Raw genomic sequence first — 19711 nt, forward strand, 5'->3', positions numbered from 1 at the left:
GATGCCCGATTTGGCTTAAAAATCGGCTAATTGTAAAACCATAATTTTTGAATAGACTGCACCATTTCAAGCCTTAGACTGTTTATTTACCTTATGTATAGTATAATAAAGAGTTATTAGGAAAATAGCGGTAAACAAGGATGAAAGGGATATTTTCTTTATATCCCAAATCACTTCTGGCAGTAGCATTATTCAGCTTATTCAATTACTAAATTATTATTGTTAATGAACGTGTGGTCGGGGGGGGGGGGGGGGGGGACGGACACACCCCCTGCCCAACCTGCCTACGCCCTTGCCTGTGAGCCACTGCACTTATCTTTAACTTCCATAATCCCTAACTTACTTTAACTAACTTCTGGTATAAATTTAAAAGCGATTGATTCAATATAATTCATACACACTTGGAGATAAATATTTGTTATGTGTAAAATCGAAAAAGCTAGGCCGGGGAGAGTTCTTAAACTACACAATTTGTTTTTATTAATACTTCTCCGACATAGGTGTTTCAAAATCGATTTTAAAGACAATTTAAAATATGAGTTAATTTTGTCTAATTTCGGCGAATTTTACATCTTTTCAAAAATGTAAACCTTAAAAAAGTAGAAATCTGTATAAATGTGCTGCCTGCTTTTAAAATTGAGTTAATTTGTTGTGCAAATAAGTTACCTTTCTGACACTCATCTAAACAAAACTCTTCAGAAAGATGGCAGAAACGTTGATATGCAGTATCAAGGAATTTAATAGATGTAAGCCGAAATTTGACCATAAAATGGCTAAACTAACAACACTGACGCACACGGGAGGCTGCACATACAAATAAATAAATGTGAAGAGCAAAAATTAAATCAGCAGAGTTTTGGCATGAAAGTGAATTTTAGAAAAGCGCGCAGCACGCGTTCTGCACCTGTTTGTGTGCCGAATGTTTGGTGTGCGGATGAAGGGGTGCGTCTGTGTGTGTGGATATGTGTGGGCTGATGTGCATTAGGCACAGGAATTGAAAACATTTAAAATATTTGAAACAACTACACATTCACATGAACATTACAAATGCGCGTTAAGCCTTTGATCAACGTGCTGAAAGGAAGGCAAGGCGCAATCAGCAGCACATCGACATAATCATCATCATTATTATTATTTTTGTTATTATCATCAACGTGATGATGAACAACAACAAAAAAGTTCTGCATCGACATCAGCATCGTTATTTAGTGGCGCAAAGCGCGTGTTGCAAAATGCTTTTAATGATGATAAAGGCTTGATGGATTGCTGGATGGGCATGTTGGTATGATGGCTGACATGCAGGCGTCGACATTTTCAAGCCTTTCCCCGAGTTATTAGCATGCATTTTGTGAGTCGTGCTTTTAGCAGCTTCCGTTTGATGATGCTGCTCCTGTTTCTGTTGGCCACATTGCCGACCCACGCATGCCAATCAGCTACCGATATATACTTGTACACCCACATAGACCCACTAACATCCACGCAGAGCTCGTTCACACCCACACAAACGCACTCATTGCATCAGAGCCCACACAGCTGGCGTGCCACTACGTGCCCAACCAGTTGCTCCTTTGGCGCTGAATTTCAATTTGTTGGCAAACAGACAGCGTGTCAACCGCAGTGGCAACAGCTACAGCAACAACAACAACAGGATATCCCACTGACATGGCAACCAACTATTGGGTTGATCGAAAATAAACGTACGCTTTGAATTAGCAACTTTGAACACAAATCAATACGAGACTTCAATGCAAACGAATTCAGTCATGAGAGGAAGAATCAGAAAATTGCAAAGGTTGGCTTAATACAAATATTCTGTTCCATATATTTGCTATGGAAAGACTATAAAATATAGTCGGTTGACTGGAAATAAGTTTAATTAATGCTCAATTATATTTGTAAGATTTGTAGTTGCAAACGACTATGATATTTGGCACTGATGGAAAATATTGAATTTTCTAGTTCACAGATATAGCAAATCAAGTTTTGTTAAGTATTTAAGCTCTGGCATAATCGCAGAAAAGTTATGGGTTTCGGGAAGGACATGCATTTACTAAATGAATGCTTTCCTTTTAATAAAGTTATGCAATGTATGTTAACTATGAAGCATTAAAGATTGCGAACTGAAAACGTCTTTCATTGCAAATATTTACGGGTATAATATAAATAAAGACTTCAAGTAATTATTACAGAATGCCTCGACTAGCGAATATTAGCTAGCCAGTTTGGTAAGCTAGATTTAAACACAAAATGTAAAGGAAATATTTTCCCATTTACACATTGACCAGAAAAGCTAAGCCTAACTGAAAGATACCCGCAGAGTTTACTTACATCGACACGACCTTTAACAGGTTTTATTTATTTCAGGAGAAACCTGTTCTCCTCAAATATCAAACAAAAAATATGATGTTGGCGGAGCCGCGTGTACCTATATATTCATAATTAATAGCACAAATATACTTAGTAAACATATTAAAGACACATGGTTCTTTAAGTTCACAGATAACGACTTTTCATAAACATATGCTATGAATAGTATTATAACATACTCGTACGTATAACAACAACTCAAAGAATATAAAAACGATTTTAAAGTGCATTCAGTCTTTCAGAAAACTTTAAATAGCCGTATTTATTAAAATATCAATTTTAAAAGCAATTAGAGTGAGAATTGAGGCTGAAAAATTGCGTAAAAGGATGATTATTTGCATACAAACTCATGCTTCTGCTCACACACAAATAGTATCCAGCTTTTAACTGCAACTGCACATCTGCCTGTTGGTCTTTTAATAAAAAATATGGATGCAAGCGCAATAACATATATTGAATCGAATAAATAAATAAGCAGGGAAGTGCATGTTTTTAATAAGAATATAATTTTAATAGCAGCATCATGAGCAAAACAACTGCTGGATGCACTTCCAAGCCAGGTTCCCCCAGTTTAAAAGTTTAAAAACTATTATTAATCAATATCGATTATACGATAAAATGTATGTGTTATAAAATTGTAAGCAAACAATTTTCAAACTGAATATTATTAAGTTTGGCATTTTGTAATTAAGCGAACTATTATGACCTATATCTGCCTGCTGATTCGGAATAAAAAAAGGGAGAGGGAGAGGGAGAGAGAAATGTGTAAGTGGGATAAATGAGAATCATAAATATTAATATATGAATCAATTTTAAAATTCACAAGTTAGTTTTAAGTGACTCTGTGCTATTAATCATTGACAATATAAATTTGGTAGTATCTGTTCATTTTCAAGTTGCATAAATTTACTTTATTCGATCTAAAATTAAATAAATACGAAACCTAAAAAATTCTTAAACCCAGAATTGTATACTTCCAACAATAGTTTGTACTTTAAATAAAAATACACGTTTTTTTCTCAGTGTGTACCCCAAATGTTGTTGATGTACAATTAAGTACCATAAAATAAATTAAGTAATGACGTACATGAATAGCGATTCTTAAATATGTACAAGTATACTTATAGTATCAGTAACTGACGCTCTGCGGTATTTATTTTTCATATCTTTAGCTGGACAGCAAATCGATTAATTCAATTAAATTTCAAATTATATGCCACAAAGCGACAACCACACACGCACACACGCACAAACACACATACACTCCCATCTTATGTGGTTGACTTTAAGTTTGCGGGAGACAGAGATCGACGCATACTAGCGGCATATACGCTATCGTAGCCACACAAAAGTTGACCCACAACAAAAACCGCATTAAATTTTGATATGGGTCCATTATATTGCAGTCTCATTACAAATGCCCGATGGCTCACAAACACACACACACGCTCATATATGCAAATGCAAGGCCAGCAAATGTGAGAAAGCGAGGCAGAGAAGGAGGGAATATTTGCCAGTCTAGTCGGAAAGCTACAACTTGTTGGCGTTGCTGTTCTTGTTTTTATTGTTGTTGCTCTTGCCTCTTTGACTGCATGCCTGTGTGTGTCTGTGTGTGTGTGTGTGTGTGTACGCGTCTGGACCCTGGCTTAAATCCGAGCTCGCTCGACGTGCAACTTTTGCCGAAAAACAGAACAAAACAAAAAACATTTTTGTTTGCTTTTACACACTGGAAACATTTAAAATATGCATGAACACCTTTTGTTGTTGCTGTTGTTACTGTTGTTGTTTTGGTGATTGGGCAGAGCTGGCGGCATACATGGCGCATACTTGATAAGCAAAAATCTCATTTCAACGCCACAAAACAAAAGTGAAAAGGGAGAGGAGTAGGAGTAGAGGAAGAAGGCGGCATCGGGCATAAAAAAAATTAAATAAAATAAAAGGGATGGGTGCACAATATTTGAATGTATTTTCTTTTATTTTATTTTTGGCATTTTTAATTAAATTTTAATCCGCAACAGTTGACAGGGCTTAAGTGCAATATAAATCGAATCCAGACACTAACACACTGACATATTTTTATAAAACGTATATATGTATGTCTGTACTTTCGTTGTGTGCAAAACTTTTGCAAGTCTAACAGACATTTGTGCCCCCAAACCGGCTTTGCTGCCCCACATTGCATTGCTCGCCGTGCTTTGGCAAACATTTGCTCATTGCCTTACGTTCTCTGGCGTTCGCGATGGGAATGGTGGACGAACATGGTTGGGGGTGGAGGGCTGGTTGTGGTGGCAACGACATCTTTGCATTGGTTCTCAGCTGCTTGGGCAAATATGTGCACAAAATTAAAATGTTTACCCATGTAATGAGCTTAGATGTTTCCAATGTCTGTTGACTGTGCCAAGACGGCCAAAGCCCAAAGCTCAGGTGGATTTACACACAGATATATATTATCCATATATGTATGTATATATAACTATGGCAGCTGATTGTCTTTGCAAAACAGCTGGCGGCATAGCCTTTGCGATTTTATGCGGAACAGCTTCGAAGTTATTAGCACCTGCTAGATTTAAAAAAAAGGGCGCACTTATTTAGTTGAGGCTGTTTATATTCAACTATAATCTCGATGAATAATCTTAGCTCTAGTTAGAATTTAAGAAAGTGAGTGACATTTAAAATAACTTCCATAATATAAATGTAACATTTTCAAATTATATAAAGAAAATATGGCCGCCAGCTCTATCTTCACAACTTTACGAAATATATATCCGTTTAGGCGGACAAACAAAAAGGGGAGTCGGCTCTTCACAATAAATTAATGATCATTTTTTGTTAATGATAACAATGATAAATATTTTATTTATTGCCAATTCAGCGATTGCCACAAACATCGAGCATTTGTGAGTGAGAGGAAAAAAAAAAGTTTACGAGTTTATAAAAATGAAAGGAGCAAACTATAATATAAATAAATCCAACTTATATGACATGCTGAAGAACACAGCTTTTTAACTGTGAAGAAGACAATTTTAAAGAAGCATATCCAAATTTATACTTTGTGTATTAATTGATAAATTTCGAAACAAAAAGTAAGTAACAAAAGTTAATTTTAGGATATAAAACTTGCAAATAGCTTATAAAACTGGTTTTAGAGAATAACTGTCAGAGCAAATAAGCGACTATTATTAAAAAGTGGTACGAGTAGCTGTGCCAAGGCACATGGTGGAAAAATGAGGCCGTTGATTTTCTGTTGGCAACTAATCTGAAATGAAGGACAGCCTGTGTGTTTTAATTGCAGCTGAACTTAAAAAAATTAATCACCTCCCGCCAGCCCTTCCGCACACATCCGCCACATAATCCAGCGAGGGTAAAACCCACACACACATATATGCGCACAAAACCGGAAAATGTTCATTGTCGGCTGGCAGCCACACAAATGTTAATTAACGCCGACTGTGAAAATTTGCCAACACGCTCATTGCATTTGCGGTTGATTAAAAGAGCGGTCATCACGTTGCTGCCCAAAAAAGAAGTAACGAAAATCCACCGAAATAACAAACAAGGCAAATATCTATGCAAATGCATGGCAGGACAGCTGTGGCTGCGTCCGAATGGGACCCAATTAGTTTCACATTAAAAGTGCATCACTGAGCAGTGAGCCGCCACCAAACCACAACTCGCCACCTCTCATTATGTAAATCAACGTCAGCGGATCCTTAGTACAGGTTGGAGCGAGAATAATAACAGTTAAAAGTTTGATTCAGAGCCCGTCCGGCGAATAAAGTGTTTGCATTTGAAAAGCCCCTGTAAGTTGTAAGGGCTCGCAGATGGGGAAGAGTTCAGAGCGTGTCACGAAACTACAAAATATAATTGTGCCCAAGTATACTCGTTTATTGATGCTAGAGAACTATAAAAACGTTATTTATATTGCAATCAAGAGGAGGCATGCCAAAGCCCACTCTTGATTGATTGGTCAGACGAGATAGGTCGAGCTAGACATTCTTATTCCCGTCCATTTCTCTGGCTCAAAAGGCATGCTTGGGATATCAGTATACAGTGCTTCAATGATTTGTTTTGAGATTTCTAATTGTAAAAAATGTGGCCTGCGAACATAGAAAAAATATCCAATTTCAACTTTAAAGAAAGCACAAACCACGTTTTAACTTCTATTAGTTTTATCAGGGTAATAAATTATTTTAAAAAAATGTTTGTGAATCAACCTTGTTCAATTTGCTCTCTAACATTCGATCGATTGACCGACGGATACCAATATCACTTATAATATATAATATTAAGTATATGTATGTGTATTCAAATTGTCACAATTTCTACTCACGATGCCTCCATGCACTCTCTAATATTTAGTACATAAGGAGAAGGTTATTAACAAAAAGGGGTTGCTTTGAAGAATGCCACAAAAGTGTGCTTGGACTTTACTAACAATCTTTTTCCGTCACTTTTCCAGTAAATAAATGACCTGTGCCCATCTCTAAACTCAACTTTAGCTTCCTGGCATTTTTGTGCTTTCATTTTTTATTTTTATTTTTTTTTTTTGACTGTGCTTGCGGTTGCTCGTACATTTTTGTTTGTTTGCCATTTTGCTTTAGAATTCATTTTAATGAATTTCTTTACCTCACTTGTTGTAGCCACTCTGACGAAATAAATTATTCAAATTAGTTCGTTTGCATTGAAAAGGGTTTGATTTCTAAGTTGGGCGATTCAAAGGCTACAGGCTACAGGCCACAGGTAGAGAGGCTGCAGTCAACTTTTGGTTAACCAAAGATTTTTCAAATGCGGTCTGTGTGGGCGAGTCTGAATGTGTGGCATAATTAAACTGTACGAGTAAATTTAAATAGGGAGCTGTGACAAGCTAAGGTCATGCCTTGTCTGAGGTATTTTTACATTTTCAGGCTGCTTCGATTTGGCATTATTCATTGATGGTGCAGCTCTGCTATTTTAGCTTGTCAAACGGGCCAAAAATAGCTCAATGGGATTGCTAAGCAATTTTCCTACTCAATGTTTAATGTGCTGCTAAATGCGATTTAAATTCCGCACACAGAAAACAGCAACAGCAACAGCAATAGCAAAAACAAAATACAAGTCTGGCTCGAAAATGGCGCACGGCTAACGAACGGAAATGGAAATTGAATTCAAATCAAAATATATTTGCAGTATTTACATGCATACATATCGGTGAATAAATGTATGCGTTCAGCTAACATGCAAAATAAACAGGCAGATATGTAAACATGTTCCATTACCGAATGCAAATACATAGAACGACTAGGTGTGTTCAATAAATGCGACTCACTGCATTTCAAAATCTGAACCTTCGAAATCTAAAATCTATACTCTAAGCAATAGGTGCGTCTTAGTATGTTACTGGGTTTTGATCCTCTTATATTTCATACTCAAAATGGGCGAATTGATCTTTTTCTGGGAGCTCAAGATGGCTTCCAACTTTGGGAGTCAGCCAACGTGTAGTTATTAGAGCGCTTTGAATCAAAAGCATTGAAGCTGATTACCTGGATCGGGCTAAGAAAAGGTCTGAAAAACTACTTTTTGGGGTCCAAAGGCCCTCTGATCACGATAGTATTTAACACAACGGTTAACACTGAAGACGTTTCAAGAGTCCCCGTACCTTTCGACAGAAATATCTTAACAAAGTATAAACATAAAATTAAATAATAATAACATTACGGATAGATCAGAAATGAAACAATATTGAAAAAATAAATACATAGATGGTAATAAGTTTTATGTGACCACAGTAGGCTAGAAATATTTCCTGCTGCTGATTAAGAGAATTAATGTAGCAAGCAGGAACAAAATCGTTGTAAATGGTATTTATTATTTATATTTGTAATTTTATTTGAAATCTCTACCTAGCGTTACAAGTATTTGGTTACTTTTACATATCATATAATTTTATCTAAATACATTCAATTTAATCTTATTCTTATTTGCGCTATTTATTAATTTATAATACAATATTTAAAAGGACTTTATTTTCTTGCTTGCTACATTAATTCTGTAATTTTTTATTGTACTTAATTTTGTAATCTCTATCCTAGCTGTCCTAATACTTGTAGTATTAGGTTACTTTTAAATTCTAGCCTGGTGATTTAGCGAAATTTCATAAAACTGCCCTACATTGCAAAATGTAGAGTCACGTGCGTGACTATCTAATCTGCTAACTGAGTGAATCTTTAGCGTTTTTTTTTTCATCTGTTGGTCGTGTTAAGTGGAAATGCAATTTTGTGCAATTTCGTTGCCGGTTGTGTGTCGCAGAGGAAATGCAACACATTGATGGTTTATGCATGGCGGCGTTTCCTGGCCCGATAAATATTTCTTTTATCCAACGGTAGAGATAGGGAGAAGTGCAGTTGTAGCGCACATTATGATTATTATGACCATGATGTTTCGCTTCTACCATGGCATGGACAACATATAGTACAAGTACTACAAATTCAATTTTTGCCAAATGGTCGAACAGTTGCCAGTAAACGGAATTCATTGCCGCTGTTAACCGCAAGGCTGGCAAACCAACAAACAAACAACATACACTCCAACAACAACAACAACAGCAACAACTACAGAAGTGCAGCAGCAGCTAAAAGAGGAAGAAAATACCAAAAGCCACAAAAAAACCAAAATGCTGAACACCCGAAATTTTGTCACCCACATTGACACACTCGCCAAAATGCAAGCGATATGAGCCCTCAGAGCGGCTCAGTTAAGGCCCACAGTCAATGCATTTGTTGTTCGGCAGACTGTCGTTCAGTCGGATCGGCACAAAAGGGCAAGGGAATAGCAGGTAGCAGGTAAGGGGCCAGTGGCAAATCGCAAACGTGCAAAAATTGCCCACAATGTTGTAGATGAGCTGGAGTGGGGTGGGGTGGGGTGGTGTTGCTGTCTCTGGTCCAGTGGCCAAGTGCCAAGTGTCATGCCAAAGGCCTCATGTCCTCCACCGCCCAGAAAGGAGCAACAGTTCGTTGTGAACTGGAAATTGAAATTTTCCAGGCGGGCATCTGGTAGAGTGTTATGCGAGGGCAAGAAGGCTGGCTAGCGCAGGCGCATTGAAAATGGTAGCGGAAAATGCTTAATGGTAGCAAAAATAGTAGCAAATATTGTAGTAGAATCTAAAAAATAAATCAAATTCTCATTTTCAGAAGAAATTAAAATATGCGAACTTAAAGTACAAAAAAAATTAAAAAAAATAATAATAAATTATAAATAAACGTATAAAAAACGTAAATTGTTTTGCAGAAATTCACGTTGCCATCCAAGTTTATTAAGTAATTTTATTTTCAATAGCGGTAAATTATCATGAAGTATAAACAATGTATGCTTAAAAAATTTGTTCGCATTTTAAAAAGAAATGTATCATTTTGTTAAAATCAGGAATAATGAACTCGGAGCAGTTATGTAACTGCATTTTAGAAGCTTATTTCAATAATATATTTTCATAAATTAATTAATTGTCAAGCGTATTTAACCATTTTAATGATTGTTTTAAATAAAAACTCTCTGCTGATACAAAAAAATTAATATATTTAACTTATTTTTAATTTGAATTTTTCATAGATCAACAAACGAAAGTTCTTGGTCTTGTTAATAAAAATAAAGTAGTGAGTTAAGCATTGCAGGTGTCTAAGAAATAGAGGATAGCAAGGCTACCACTCCTTCATATGAATAGCTGGTAAGTTAAAGAAACCTACTTGTAAGAAAGTTTACTTGTAGAAATAAAATAACAAATTTAGAAATGGTATTATTGTATATATTCTGATTTGCATACAAATATTGTTATTTTATTTACACATTAATTGTTGTAAGTGCATTTATATTTTGAATAATGAACTGGTGTTAAATGCTAATGTACACTTTATTAAATTAACAAATATTTTCAAAGTTAGTTTCTGTAAAATTAACGCCTGCAGATTCAATAGAGAAAATCAATGGCATAAATTGTTTTTTTCCACTTTAATTGCTGTTACATTACTTAAAGCACTGGGAATATAAACACCCCTAACCGATAGCGTTATGCTGTTGCAAATATTTATTATTTACATCCTATCGCTTATCATTGCCCCACAAGTCCAGCCAGCAGACCCCTCAGCTATTGAAATTTTGATAATAAAATGGAAATATTGTATAACTATTAAGGACGTTTTCAAAGGTGGCTTATAGTTGTTTTAATTGTAATTGATAAACACACATTAAAATAAATACTTTTGTGTTGTTTAATAATTGATTTTTGCATTTTTCATTCTGGCCTTATTACTGCCAAGCCTTCACACAACACTAGGCGTAGAGTCAGTTCGTTTCGATGGGTTCATGCTTTCGCCAATTGCTACCCTTTCATTGAAATGTGTTTCAGTCTTATCGCATAATGTTGCCCCATGGGTCTAGCCAGCGGACTCATCAGCTGTTAAACGCCGTTCGAGCAGCTGCACGCTTATCAGTGGCTAACCGCCCATCCACCCAGCCACCTGGTGGTGCTGGTGGCCGTCGGGTGGTGGGCGACAGTGCAACTGGAAGCCGCTTCCAATGAGGGACGCTCGGCTGGCGGCATCCAAAACAGCTTCGTGGATTGTCTGTCTTGTCTGGCTCGTCGTCAGTGTCGGCGGCAGTCGCAACAGTTTGGTTGCCGTCGCCGTGTCGTTTCAGTTTCAGTTCCTGTTTGTCGTTTCACGTTAACGGTACACAAAGTTCGGAACATACAAGTCGGAGTGTTGGCGCGAGCCTCTCGAAGCACCAACAAGTTGTACGATTTTTTGCGATATACTTGTACTACGAATATAATCGTACGTTACGTGTCGCAGGTGAAAACATGAAACAAATATGAACTTCAAACGCCAAGTGCCCAGTGTTGCAGGTTGCGGGCTATTGCTAGTGCTGTTGGTATTGTTATTGTAATTGTTATTGTTGCTGTGGCGTGTCCAACAATTAAATGTTATAATTGCCACAGAGAAGGCGACAAACACACACATGCACAGTGTTAATAAATTTTAATATTTTGTCAACTCGCACCAACTCGAAATTGTAAGTGCCCGTGTTTGTGTCTGTGTGTGTGAAATTGTTAATGTTTAACGCGATTCCTTTGATACGCGGTACGTGGCGTATGCGCAATATTATTTGAGCCCCCACAGATAAAAAGGTATGTTGTAACACTAATTTTTGTGTGTAATTTATTCATAGGAATCAAGTGTTCATTATAGAGTTTTGTTTTAATTTTCATGTTCAAGTTTTCTTATTTGTCCGCCCCTTTTTGGCTCTTGACGATTTGATCAGGATTTTCCTCCTTGGCTTGTCATCGCTCGGAGGTGAAAGTGGCGAATAAACCAATTGAGTCATGCCGAAAGCAATTAAACCGAAAACTTAAATATATTAAAAGAAAGAGCATGTTAAAAACGGTTTCATAATTTCGTAGCTGTTAAATATTCAATATTTGTTTTGCAGTCCAACAGATACGTTCTTAAAAAATAGAATAGTGCTAAATATTTGTAATAGGTTATAATTTATTTATTTTATAAATTAGAACAGCTATTGGCTTTCAATTAAATAAAAATTACAGCCAATAAGCTTACGAGAAGCAAAATATATATTTTTTAAGTCATATGAAATCTAAATTATTGAAATTTTCTTTCTTGATTAAATTAAAAATTAAATATTGCTAATTGCTCCGGAAAAATGTAAAATTCATTTAAGAAATGATTTACATTAGCTTGCATTAAATGAAAAATTATGCTTAGCATATTTGCTTTTAATATAAATGAAAATATTTTGTTTGAACTATTTGGTTTGAACAAAGATTATGTTGCAAAAGGCCCTTCAGAAATTGAAATATTCTTAAGCACATAAAAGCAATCATTTGTGTAAGGTCATTTTATATTTCTTTTCCAAGGTTGTGCCTTTTCTCGAGTTAAAATAAATACTATATTGCATTCATAACATTTTTAAAGCAAATATTGACAATGAGTATTGGATAAATATTTAAAAGATATTTATATGTTATATGTATTTGCGTCATATATTGGTATCTTAAAGCTATGAATTAAACTGAAAAATGTTGTAATTTCGCATTCGACGCAAACATTTATAATTTAGAGTCGCGCTAAAACGCGTAACTTAAACCAACCGTGGCTAAGTTTTGGCAAATTCTCAAAGCAGAGCTGTGTTGCGCACAAAACGAGATACTTTATGTGAAGAGGCAATTATTCAGATGCTGAATGAAATTATATGTCAAAGGAAGCCGCAGAAATAGAGTGCTTGTTAATCGTGTATTTAGAAGATCGGCAAAGAATCAGGCCTTGAAAAAGCTTTGAAAGTATTGAAAAGCAGACTGTGATGGCTTTAAAAATGTAATACTTTAAATTATCTTGGAAACACTTTTATATATGATTTATGATTTATTGAGGCTTTCTGCCTAGGGTTTTAAGAAATCTAGCATTGCCGTATAAATTATCACTTTAGAGCAGAATTTTATATTTGCTTCCGCTTGAAATTTTTGATTAATTTGATGGGCCATTCAGTAAGAACAGTTTGCAATGTGCTATCAAAAGCTTTTAGTAAGGATATTACTAAGTAGTTTTAAGCACGTTCACTGATGCGACGCAGGGCCTTAAGATGGGCTTAAGGTAGCTTAAATTGCAGCTGCAGGCAACGGTTTTAATTCTGGTGCAGGCCGTACAGGGCTTAACACATTTTATACCAACTTACTGCATTGTTTCAAATGCAGAATACCGTGGCTTAAATCCTTGATGTTGGTATAATAAAGCTCTTTTCAAGGGTGTTATATTTATTTTAGAATAACCTAATATTCAACACACTTGATTAAATGCCTCGAATTAAATAAGAAATTAAGAAATTTTATTGAATACAAATTCCTTTTCGACTGAGATTTGAATGAAATCTTCAGCATTGAAAAATTGAACTATCATTAGTAGCTACATTTTGTTGGACTTACTGATAAATATCTGCACTATATGCATGCTGATACAAATGATTCGCAACTGAAATTAGACGGTCTTTAGGTTTTCTTTGTGGATCGTGCCGAATTGCATGAAATTTTGCAATTATAACCGTGTCTGGAAATTGCTTTGCGTTTTGTTAAACTAATTAGAGAAATTTAGCATGGTATGGTTGTTAGAAATACGTGCTGGCACTAACTTGAATATATCAACAGACGCGTATGTGTATTGTGTTTGTCTCAACAAGGCCGTTGGCTAAATCATAAGCAAAATTTGTGCACTGCTTGCATAACACGCCCCCATGTCCCAACGCCCATACGCCCACTTAAGCGCGCGATTTCGTGTCAAGTTTGCAACAGCCATTAAAATTCAGCAAACTGAAACCAAAATCCCAAAAATAACAATATAATAATGGCCAGGCAGAGAAACAGCAACAACACCAGACGCAGGCATACTACAGTGGTAGTGGCAGGAAATTCATTTGCCAACAATGGCAACAGCCCAAGCGATTTATTCGTGCTCTGACTTCAGTGCCAAGCCAGTCGAAAGCCAGTGGCTCCTTTGGATCCTCCTACATATTTCATTCTCCACTTCCAAATGCATTTCGCATTTCGAGTCTCATCATCAGTGCTCAATGCCTTGTTCTTCGCCCTTTCCCCACTTGTTGTGGTTGTTGTTTTTGTTTTATTGTCTGCAGTTGTGGGAAAGTTATGTTTTGAATGGCATTGTGATTGAATTGAGTTTGATTTAATTCTTATTTTTATTGCATTTTAATATGGTTTTTATGGTTGTTCGCATTGTAACAGCAGCTGTGCCAAGGCTGCCAACGAAAGTTGGGCATTCACATCGATTATGCAATCATTTAGTTGGTAGTTATAAACTAGTACGATAGTTGCTGCACAATTTTCAATTGAGTTTCCGGCTGAGTTTGATTGAACATTGATTGTTGTTCGGCCAAAGGTTTTGATTACATTGGATGCTTCACAGCAAAAGCTCTTGTAAATTGCCAGAAACAAATTGATGTCCAAGAGCATTCTGTGTACTGTAATTACTTTGCAGCTCTCTGCAGCGTGCAGTAATAAATAAATGTGTGTGTTTTTCTATTTCTATTTACAAAAATTAAACAGAAAATTCAAATTTTATTGTTGTGCCATTATTGATAACTTTATTTACTCTGGCAAACTGGTTTTAAAAAAAGCTATTTCGATTTACTTACATAAGTAATAGAATTCAAAACTCAATGGAAAAGGCCTAAACAAATATATGCAAATAACTTGTATAGTGAGTTAATTAAAATATTTGGTTGTTACACATTTTTTAGGCAAAGACTTACATTTTTTTGTAGATTAGTTGCAAAGTGTACATAAGACTAAATTATTTGAACTTTTAATCACAATATCCCGAATATATTGTTTATTACAAATGGAAAAAAATTGGAAAAAGATTTGAAAATTCATTTAATTACTTTCATATACATTTCTTAAAATATATTTTTTCAAAATATTGATTATGACATTGTTTGAATGAAATAAAACATATGTGTATACATGAAATTAAACTGTGAATTTGTATTTTATTGCATTTTATATGCAGCTGTATAATCAATGAAGAAATTATAAATTAATTGCATAAAGAAGGCAAAATACAAGAGTTATTATAGTTCCAGAAAATGAGCAATCGTTTCAAGTACTTTAACTACCATAAAATCTGAAAATCTGACCTGGAACTTTCACCTTTTAGACTCATAAAATACATAGTAACAAAGACAAAAAAGCAAATCTAATGATCATAATTTTTGGGCATCTTGAAAAACTCGTTGCCCTCTCTCGGCCAGTCTGCGACTTAGTTTTATACAAAGATTCTATGTTATACCATTGATTCAAACACAGAAATAACGATAAGCCAATTCAATGTCATCATTCAACCATCATTCTTATAAGTAACGCTATTAGAGTAACGCTATCGAGAACCCTTGAGGTCATTCTCTGGACAATTTAATTGTGCAATTGGCCTCAGTCGGTGCCTTGTCGGTTCAATCGACTGGCATGCCATTCAATGATATGCCATAAACTTGTTCATAAAATGCGTTTGTTAGTCAATAAATTAAACAATTAATGCCTGGAAATGGCCTGGGCCGGGCTATAAATAAAATGCAGCATCATGCCCAGCGATAACTTCATTATGGCTATGGGCTATGGGCAAGAGCCCATTGTCAAGACAAGGACACGCGCTTTCGCTTATCCATTACCAAACGCCAGGCCACAATTAAAAAAAAAACGATAAAACGTGAAAATTTCTGTGAAAAGCGAATTCAAAAACAACAATAAGAAGGTTCAACTGCCACCCAGACAATTTGCAGGCGTAACCAAAATGGACAACGTCATGCACATGACGTAGAGAGCGAAAGGAGCAAAAGAACATCAGTCCTTCATGTCACGTTCTGGACTGTGAAGCCACCACTCCATCTCTTTTCCACTCTTACCCTCTTTCTATCACTGTTTGTCCCCACACTGTTCATTTATGTCATTCATTAAGCGGAAATTTTTAATTAAATTCTCGCTTGAATTAGCCCCATTTCAGTCACGTGTTAATAATAATCAAACGGCCAAGACGCTGATCCGAACAGTTGACAACTTACAGCGAATTTCCCGTTTATGTACAGCAAAAACTAACAAGTTGGGCCGTGACTGTTTATATAATTGTAACAATATAATAAAGGATGAAACTATACATAAAATACATAAAAGTACTTAATACTGATATTATGTCGCAATACTGAACATTAGTGTGAGGCTGCTGACCTCCCGATGTCTCTAAATAAGAAATCGCTGGATGGTCGATGCATCGATGTTTTGAAAAATGAACTTCAATTGAAAAAGAGGCTCATATTCAGGAGAAAATTAAAGAGGTGTTTTAAATTAAAAATGTTTATAAATCAAAAGACGCCGTCGTATTATTTTACTACTTTTTCTCGTATGATTTTCTTAAAAATAAACCTATTAAATACAGCTTTAAAAACAAATCAATCCGACACTCTGCAGTCACGTATTTTAAGCATATTAAGCAAATCCAAATGAAGATCAAATGCTTAACAATGTAAAATAAATATAATAAAATCCACATTTTATTGATAACATCAAACAATTTCAATACAAATATACCTTCACCAATAAACCGCACAAAAAAAAAAAATGGCCCGTCCAACAAAACTTGAAAAATGTTCAATGTTTGGTCAGACATCGATGCATCGTGTTAAAAACATCGGCGATGCTCGATACATCGATGTTTTTTTACATCCTTAACTTGTCTTTCAGATTAATTCTGAAACTACATAACTAGACAGTTTTCAAAAATTTGTTGTGATTCAAAATGGTGCTTAGATTTAAAGCATACAATTAATATTTGACAGTTATTAATTTTTTACAATTCTTTTTATTCATTTTGTCAATTTAAGCAGTCCCCACTGTACTCATAACGCGCAATCATAGCTCGTAATAATTCTGGTGAGGGCTTAGCTGCTGCTCTTCCGCCGCTCCCCAAACCATTTAATGCCGTGACGCACAGCGTTTTACACCGAGTTGTGGGAAATCCACAATAATGAATGAATAATCTGACAGGTTCGATTGATTTTTGGCCCTGTCTCAATAGATTTAAGTATGAAGGACTCGGTGTCTATTGTCGTTTGGTTATGTGATTTGCGTTGACAGCCAGTATTCGGACTTCCTTTCGGACTGGCTTGGTGACAACTTTGTAAGTAAGTAACAAGAGTAACTTAGTAACAGGAGGAACGTAGAAAGGCAATAGCGACTGACAGAGAATAAACATTACCACCAACAATGGAATTGAGTGAAAGAGTATGGACAACGCGCTTTCTAGTTCTTAAAGAATTCGAGGAAGCCAAAATAGGTTTTATTCAAGCTATGACGTCAGGGGTGGCGATACTAAATGCCTCAACATGACGTTGTAGGTTTGAGAAATGCAGAGAAAGGCGTTTTGCCGACAGACAGTTAAGCAGCTTTCCTAATATAATGTACAATGATAAGCAAATACTAAGCAAACTTAAGTTGAAAGGAATTGGTAAGAAAGCAACATGCTGAGAGCCAAAATCCTAATTTGTTAAGTCAGCAGGACTTGGTTGCTATTTTATTTGCTAGATTTCCAATTTGAAGGGAATTCGTTATATATTAAAGACAGCTTTTAGGACATAAGCTAATTGGTGGCAATTATGACTTGTAAAAAATATTTTGACTTGTGGCAAGTAATACATGAATAAGAAAGAAAAACATTCAATAAAGAACGGAAATTAAATTTGTTTTTCCACCTCTATGGAGTTGATAGTCAGTCTAAGAATGTCAATGTCGGAAAAAGACCAAAAACAAATACTCATAATGAAAATTGACTTACTCCTTTTTGTGCTCTGAACATGTCTATCTTTGAGTTTGGACTTTGCAATGTTGTTTTCCTTCAAGTGCTTACCTTAAGCTATCAATTAGTCGAAGTGTCAAGAAAGCAGATGAACTCAGTGTTTTTCTAAGGAAAGGAATTGCCATTATCTTTACGTGAGTTGGCAACAAAAAAATCGTATAAAAAAGTTGATAGGCATCATAAGCCAAGCGTAACAAAACTCGGATAACAAACCCCAAAGCAATTTAGAATAGATTTGGATAGAAAAGAAAAAGCTCGCAAAGGTCCATTTAATAAAGTGTGTCTAAAGGTGTGTGTTAAACATTTCAAATAGGTGAATAAAGACATTGTTAATTTTAAGCACAGTCGGATAATGAAGGGGTTTTCCAATACCAATTAAAAAGGAATAAATTCCTCTTTTTTTTTTTAAATTAAAATGTGGTGCTGTTGAACAATTATTCGAATTGTAATATTTTTAGTAATTTGGAATGTTAATCAAAGCTTATTTGCGTTCGATTTCTATAAGTTTTTTAGAGCTTTCCAATTCGTTAAATTTATTTACTCTCGGTGTAAAGAAAAAATACTAAATATTAAAAAAATTAATTTTTTTTTTGGTTTATTTTGCAAGAATTTTTTAGTTATTCACAAATCAAAACCTAGGAACAAATTTTGTGCTCAGGTTTTTAAAGTTTAAACTCAATATAACTTGAAAATAAACTAATTATTGGTTGGAGGTGGTAGCTACCTTTGTAGTATTGTATTTTCTTTAAAATGAAAAAGAAAACAAAATTCAAAAATGTCCTTTTAAATTTCCAATTCTGAATACAATTTGTTGAACATTTTTGTGAGCTGTGAATCAAGAATCCCAAAGCTTCATGGTTGTTAAACTTTGTGCTTAAGAAGCTGTTATCAATTTCAATTTTTTTGCATTAAGAAGTCGAGTCAAAAGGCCATGACTTACCATTTTATTTTTTTCAAGCCGCAACCAACTTTTATTCGTTGCTTTGTCAGCCATCAGTGGTATTTGTATTGACACTCGCTTTAGAGCCGATTTGTATGTAAAACATTTCAACTCCAATGCCAATATGTTTAGGTATTATCCGGCATTATACGCATACCAACAACCATATATAATGATTAACTGCGACAACTGAGGCATGCAAAAAATTCACGCTTAACTCTTGCGGCAACCTCAAAGCATTAGCGAAATAATAGCGATGACGTCGGAAGCACACACTTATGTATATCTCAACATATGTACATACATACATACATACATACAGACACTTGGTCTGGCTTACGCTGATGTGCCTACGTGGCAACACACTTAAGTTTCAATGTTGTTAAGTGCATGCGCCGCCTAAGCTATGAGATATACACAAACATGGATACAACTCAAGTGTGTGTGTGTGTGTGTGAGTAGATAAGTATGTTTGTGTGTTGTAAGTATGTACATATGTTTGAGCGTCGGGCACAACATTGTCGCGTCCTTGTCGTCGCGTTTAAATCAATTTACGCCCGCTTTGGCATATTTAGTGGCATGTGGCATAAAAAGCAACAACATCACTGGTCCCAATGGTCCACGGGGCAAGGCAGCAAGGGAGGGAGGGAGAGGGCGAGGGAGGGATGCTGGGAAGGTGGCAACTGTCGTCGGTTGTCGCTTCAGTTGGCAATGAAATCGCAAGTAAAAGTAAAAGTGCCGCTGACAGATTTCTTGCTACTCCTGACACTTACACTTGCCACCGTGGCATGCCTGCTATAATATTTATATGCCCAGCTTGTGAGTGTCATGTAACAGAAAGTATCTTTGTAGCATTTTGTTGGTATGATGAAAACTCTTGCCTCTTCTACTACATTAGTATTCATTCATATTAATAGAAAATGAATTGCTAAAAAAAAATTGTGCACAGCATTTGAAAATGTAATAAATATTTCAATGCCTTCAGTTTAGTAGTCAATTAAAAGATATTGTT

General features: G+C 35.5%; 1 long non-coding RNA gene across 1 annotated transcript; it reads right to left on the reverse strand.

Moving 5' to 3' along the window:
- Positions 1-11526: 11526 nt before the first annotated feature.
- On the reverse strand, positions 11527-13360 carry LOC115624321. The gene is made up of 2 exons (XR_003995454.1): positions 13331-13360; positions 11527-11741 (listed from the first exon to the last, which is right to left on the reverse strand). It is a non-coding gene; the product is annotated as an uncharacterized LOC115624321 (long non-coding RNA).
- Between the last annotated feature and the right edge of the window lie 6351 nt (positions 13361-19711).

Source organism: Scaptodrosophila lebanonensis, unplaced genomic scaffold, assembly GCF_003285725.1.
Source record: "Scaptodrosophila lebanonensis strain 11010-0011.00,11010-0021.00 unplaced genomic scaffold, SlebRS2 tig00000053-arrow-pilon, whole genome shotgun sequence".
NCBI lineage: Eukaryota > Metazoa > Arthropoda > Insecta > Diptera > Drosophilidae > Scaptodrosophila > Scaptodrosophila lebanonensis.